Raw genomic sequence first — 6,411 nt, forward strand, 5'->3', positions numbered from 1 at the left:
AATTTGGCAACTGAAGACCATCGTAGATGGACCTAAACGGGTAGACGGGCAGGTTGTCTTTTAAAATTTTTAAAATATTTTTAGTGAAATTATATTTTTTCTTCTTAAAATTTTATAAATTTTATTATACTCAAAATTTTATAAGTCTACTCCATAAATATAAAATTTTGTATTCGTCTTTGAACTCCACGATATACTTGAAAATAGAACGGCGTTGGAGCCACGTGGAGATCTACGTTTCATGGTATAAATACATAGGCATTGTGGTGGGAAAGCTACCTTACAATTTCAAGCACTAAATTATATCTTTTTCTATTAACGGCTGTCATTGAAATGTGATTTTTTTTCTTTGGTCAATAGAAAAGGAAAAGTCTAATTTCCTTTTCCCCGTATCACTTGCAATGTTAGGTGTTACGTCAACATTCAACTGTCAACAATATTGAAGAAATTAATTAAAAATATAAAAAATAAATAAATTTAATTATTAAACATTAGTTTCATTGATAGTATTAGATATCGAAAAGTATTCCTATTCCTAACATTTTGTTCAATAATCATTTTATCTTAAAATATGGATTTATCAATTTAGTCTCAAAACTATAATGATTGTAGATTACTCCTCTAACTTTTAAATTTGCTAAGAAGTGCATAAACTTCTGAATTTTACAATATAACCCCCATATTTCTTATATTTTAAATTTTAATCTATTTAAACATAAATTCTGACCCCAAATTCAAGGTACGTCAAACCCTGATCTATAATACATGCTTCTAACAATTATTTAATTATAAAAAAACTTGCATAACAACAAATCTATTCAAAATGGGGTTTTTATTTTTAATTAAAGTCTAACAAATTTTGAGACTGTATTAAAAAATTATTGATATTCAACCAAAAATCATAACTTCAACAACTCTGAAAGGGTTAGGAATTCAAGATAAAAAAAAAAATCTAAATTTGACAAAAAATTACAAACTCAGCAAAAATAAACTCTTCACTCGACGAATAAGGTACGTATTCACCTTGGGAACATTCTCTTTAACAGTATTAATAAATATTGAATGTCCATCAAATCCAAGTCATGCTTTGGATGCATGGGATAACTTATTCTTTACACCAACAAGAATATCACAAGTGTTAATTTTGCTCAAAATATATCTTCACGAGTAATATCACGTTAACAAGATCTTGATCATCAACGATAATTTTATCTTTAACCATCAATAACACATCAATCTTATTGAATTTCTATAGATGTCTAATTTATTTTCTAGGTTTGTTTGTGGTAGTAGAACAATATAAAGAATCAACTTTATTCTTGGCATTATTAGTTATGATGGCAAATTAAACTCTCTTATACTTCTCGAATTTGTTATGACCACGAAATTGATCTATTTTACGCCTTTTTAGAATCATTATTCTTATGATTATCTTGTTTAAACGAAATCCTCATTTACTCGATTAAATTAAACTCATCCGCCAATAACATCTCCATTTTCCATGAGGAGGAAACGTCAACTACATTGCCTAAATATGTTAAACCCTACAACATAAAACTTGACAGTCTTTTCTACCCTTTCATCATAATAAAAATGCAATTGCAGCAAAATTTCATAGCTCCATGTTTATTAGAATTTATGCCATTTTAAATTTAAAGTACCTAGTGAAACCATATTTATTCTCAAATTTGGAGCATGCCTGACATGAACAAGTGTCCGAATGATCTTATCGAATATTTTAATCTTGATAGTGTCAATACTTACAACCTTATAAGATGCATTATTTCTTAAACAAATAAATATAACTTCATACATCGTAATTTTAATTTCGATTAAGATTCACAGGAAAATCCTGTTAGAGTTAAGAATTTACTCATCGCTTGTTATAAAGTCTTTTTCCAAATTCAGAAGTAAATATAAGAACATCATCATCGTAATCATTTACTACATTAACTTTTTTAGATTTCTCTGATTATTTTCTCTTGTGATATTCAGTGTCTTTTTTCTCCAACACGTTGTAACTTTCAACCTCAATATGTCTTTTTTGCAATAATAATAAGTTTTCATGCATTCCTAAACTTCGACTTTATTTTGATATCGATATTAAAACTTTTTTCTTGAGTTGTCTCATGAATGATCAAATAATTTTGTTAATCGATGATTTTATTTGATATATTTTTAACGTATAAGAACATGATTATATGTATTTTTGGGATAGACCAATTTGATTTTTTTTTTGAAAAAAGTGTAGGAGCTCCTTTACCCATTAAACCTAAAGAATATTATTATAAGGTAATTTTGTCTTTCTCATAATTTTAATTTAAATAAAACAACAACTTAAAATTCAAACACAACACTGATACAAATGCCTTAAATCTCCGCCTATAATTACTATTTAAGCAATTTTTAAAATATATTATATAAAAAATATTTTCGTTCTCTCTCAACTCTCATCATAGGTGTGACAAAATATAGTTTATATATAGGATTAATCCGTAAAAACAAGAGAAGAGCCAATACATTTTCTTGAGGGCTAGAGAAATGAATTATAAATTTTTAAAATGTTTTATAATATAATTCGATCATTATTTTAGCTTATATTTTACAATTTTTAAAATGATTAAATTAAAATTTATTATCTATAGTGATCAAAATATATATGGTTGTCCAAAAACCAAATGATAGTTGAAGCAATAGTGTCACCTTGATAAGCCATGAATGGATCAATTTCTTCTTCTTCTTCTACATAATTTGCTTTCTTTTCTCTTCTCCAACAATCGGCCTTCAAATGCCCAGACTTCTTGCAGAAGTAACACTGATATTTTGAGGGGGGAAATATTAACTAATGATTTGGGAAAATGGACGTTGAACGTCAATATTTTAATTTCATTCAAAATTAATCTTATACATTTATCTTCATCTGCAAGTTGCATTAGGCTTTTAGCTTTTATCCAAACTGTTTTTTCATTTTCATTTTCATTTTCATTCCAGATCAAATTGGATATAGAAAGATGAATGCCTACGGATTTGAAGGCCCAATTTATTAGAGATGAGTGACATAGATATGGGTTGTTTGGTCCACTAGGTTATGCGGGTAAAAAAACTAGCCCATTAGACTATCTCCAAAATTATTTTGGATATACTGTAAATGCTCATGACAAGTTTTTCCAAATAATTTTTTTTATTTAAACAAGTTACGTCGAAGTGACGAGTTCAAATAAAATATAATATTTTTATTAGATTTTGTTACGTCAAATTGACAAGTTTAAATAAAAAATACAATTTATTAGAACTAATCATGCTCACGTGACAAGTTCCAAGTCACTACACCAAATGTCGTAGTTTTCAAAATAAAAAGTCTGGTGTCATGTTAGGCTAAATAATTAGTCCGCCTAAGCTATTTGGATCGATTTGCCCATAGATATGGGGTAGAAATGGCCCCATATTTGCAATCCTCTTATGTAAGGATGGGACAATATTCAACATGGCTGGTCTCCCTAATTTTGTAACTTCTGGATACTTTGATTCATGTCGTACGTGGCTAGCCTCTCTACATGCACTTCTGGAGACTAAGGTTTTCACGTTTTCTGTGTTGCTGCTGTCTCAAATATGGTTTCGCCGGAATGTATTTGTCCATGAACAACGTTTACTCCCAGGTTGGCTTATCATTTATTCCCGCAAGTCGATGCAATCCGTTTATGATTTGGCCAATGCCCGCTCTTGCTCTGCTCGGTCAACTTCCCATACTCATAATAATAATGACTATTGTTACCAAGGAATGCCTTTGATTTCAAAATCTCCTAATCTGTGAATCTTTAAAGCATTCAACTGTAAGTATTCATTGCCAGATTCAATTTTTTAAAAGCATTTTTAGTCTATTATTATATTTTATTTACATTTAATATAGCTTTAGGCATCTTTGTTTCTCTGTTTAATTTTTAAGATTAACAGAGTTGTGTGTATATATAGAAATTTATTGTTGAATTTAGAGAAAACAAGATTAAATATGAAGTCTAGCACTTGTATTGGAATGTCCAGCATGAAACCTTGTTGTAGGTTCGTAATAAGTTGCAAAAGTTCTTCAATTTTCGGTTTTTCTTCCGCGAAAATGAACGGTGTAGGTATCCGTAATTTTGTCAAAATCACTTTCTGCGGCGGTTGATTGCCGTAGGTTACATTCTTGTAAGCGTAGTAAGTCTCAGATTGTATGTTATAAGTGCGTTGCTGATCCGAAGCGGAGGGCTTTTAGTGTGTCCGATTCGGGATGGGGTCAGTTTAGGGTATTTAGAGGTAGTTTCCTTGTTGATAAAGGTAGAACGAGGGGTGTTTTAGTAATTCCCAAAGTAGCGTCGGATTTTAGGAACCGTTCAACATCCGTTGAACCCCTCACGTTAATTACAAGAACTTCGAGAGGATTTACATTCAAGGTGGGTTGAATGTAAAGCCTTTGGTGATTGAGAAGATTGAGAAGGGTAATGGAGTAGTTAAAGATGATGATACTGGTAAAAATGTTAAGGGGTCGGATGTAAATAAAAATAATATAGAAGGCTCAGATTTGACTGAGCCTACGACTGAGAGAGAGGTGTCTGAGATTGAGAAAGAGGCATGGAACATACTACGTGGTGCTGTTGTTAACATATATGATAAACACTTCACTTGTCTATTTGTTTAAACCCGAAGAATTCTGATCTTGTAGGCATTATTCTATTCTGCACTGCGTTACTTTCGTGAGATGCTCATTGTGAACGATGCAACCAAGAACTTGGTAGCTGCCATAAACAACCGACTCGGTGCACTCTCGTTTCATATCAGAGAGTATTACTGGGTTGATGTGAAGAAAATCAATGAGATATATCGTTACAACACAGAGGAATATTCGACAGACGCCATCAACAAGTTCAACATCTATCCAGATCAGATCAGATTCCTTCATGGCTAGTAGATTGGATCTCAGCCGGCTCACATGGATTTCAGGTTTTTCACCCTCGGAAATCTTTGGACCATTGTTTCTTCTCAGGGAACCTCGAAACAAAACAATGATGTTTTGAAATTGATCGAGGAAAAATGGGATGATCTTGTGGCTAACATGCCTCTTAAGATTGTTTACCCTGCTCTTGATTCTGACGAACGGCGGATCATCACCGGAAGTGACCCAAAGAATACGTGAGGCTCTTTTCATTGCATTATGGTTTTCTCTAATTGATGAATACAGTTATCCCGGGAACTGACTCTGGTCTTTGTTTGTAGCCCGTGGTCATATCACAACGGCGGATCATGGCCGACACTGTTGTGGCAGGTGCATTATGGTTTTCTCCATGCCTCTTAAGATTATCACGTTCATGATGATCTCAATTACATATCTTTCATGTCGCGTAGCAATAGATTGCTTTTATCATTTCATTTTACATTGGCCTGCATAAAAATGGGGAAACCGGAGTTGGCACAAAGAGCGGTTACATGGGCAGAGGAAAGGCTAGCCGTGGATCAGTGGCCTGAATACTACGATACAAGAAGCGGAAGATTCATAGGCAAGCAATCCCGGTTTTACCAGACATGGACAGTTGTCGGTTTCCTTACCTCAAAGATGCTATTGCAGAATCCGGAGAAGGCGTCGCTGTTATTCTGGGAGGAGGACTACGAGATTCTCGAGAATTGTGTTTGCAGGCTCGGCGAAAGTGGTCGAAAGAAGTGCTCGCGCATTGCTCCTAGATCATAAGTGCTGAAGGAGACACGGAGGTGATTGATTATAACAATATGTTATTAGTACTAACGGCCATCATTGTTGTAAAGTAAATACTTGTTTGTTGTATCATTCATTTGACATGGCTCCATCTTGGGAGAACTTTCGAAATATTTGCAAGTTCCTAAGTCTGGATAATTGTACATTTGAACTCATTATTTCATTTTTTATTAATTATTTCATTGTTTTCGATGCGAATATATATTCTTATTATTAAATATAAATTTTCAATGCAACACCTTTTAAATATTGAACATACCCTGCTAGGTTTAATTGACAATTTGAATTTGGGAGTTAATATTTATGAGTTGAACATTACATAGCCTGCTTGGTTTTATTGATCAAATTCCCTGCTTGCTTGAAATATGATATCAAACTTTGAAGTGCATCGTGAATGAGAGTAATATTTACGTGTTGAACATCCACTGCCTTGCTTCAAAATTCATATATACATTGGATGATTTTTCCAGTAATTTTCGAAACTCGAAATTGGAGAGCATGATTTTTTCTATATACGAAATTGGAAACACTTGTCCATAATATCAAAACTCCCAACATAATCTACCTTGAGAATTTCGAAACTCTATGTTAGAGTTTCAATATTACCCTTAGTTTTTTAAACTTTGAACCTTTTCATTTAGTTTGGGTCAACCCGACCCAGATGGCTCCGA

General features: G+C 32.6%; 1 pseudogene; it reads left to right on the forward strand.

Moving 5' to 3' along the window:
* The first annotated feature begins 3,484 nt into the window (after positions 1 to 3,484).
* Positions 3,485 to 5,716, forward strand: LOC120181810 (annotated as a pseudogene).
* Positions 5,717 to 6,411: the final 695 nt, after the last annotated feature.

The sequence above is a fragment of the Hibiscus syriacus genome, unplaced genomic scaffold (assembly GCF_006381635.1).
Source record: "Hibiscus syriacus cultivar Baekdansim isolate YM2019G1 unplaced genomic scaffold, ASM638163v2 tig00112535_pilon, whole genome shotgun sequence".
In the NCBI taxonomy this organism is placed as follows: domain Eukaryota; kingdom Viridiplantae; phylum Streptophyta; class Magnoliopsida; order Malvales; family Malvaceae; genus Hibiscus; species Hibiscus syriacus.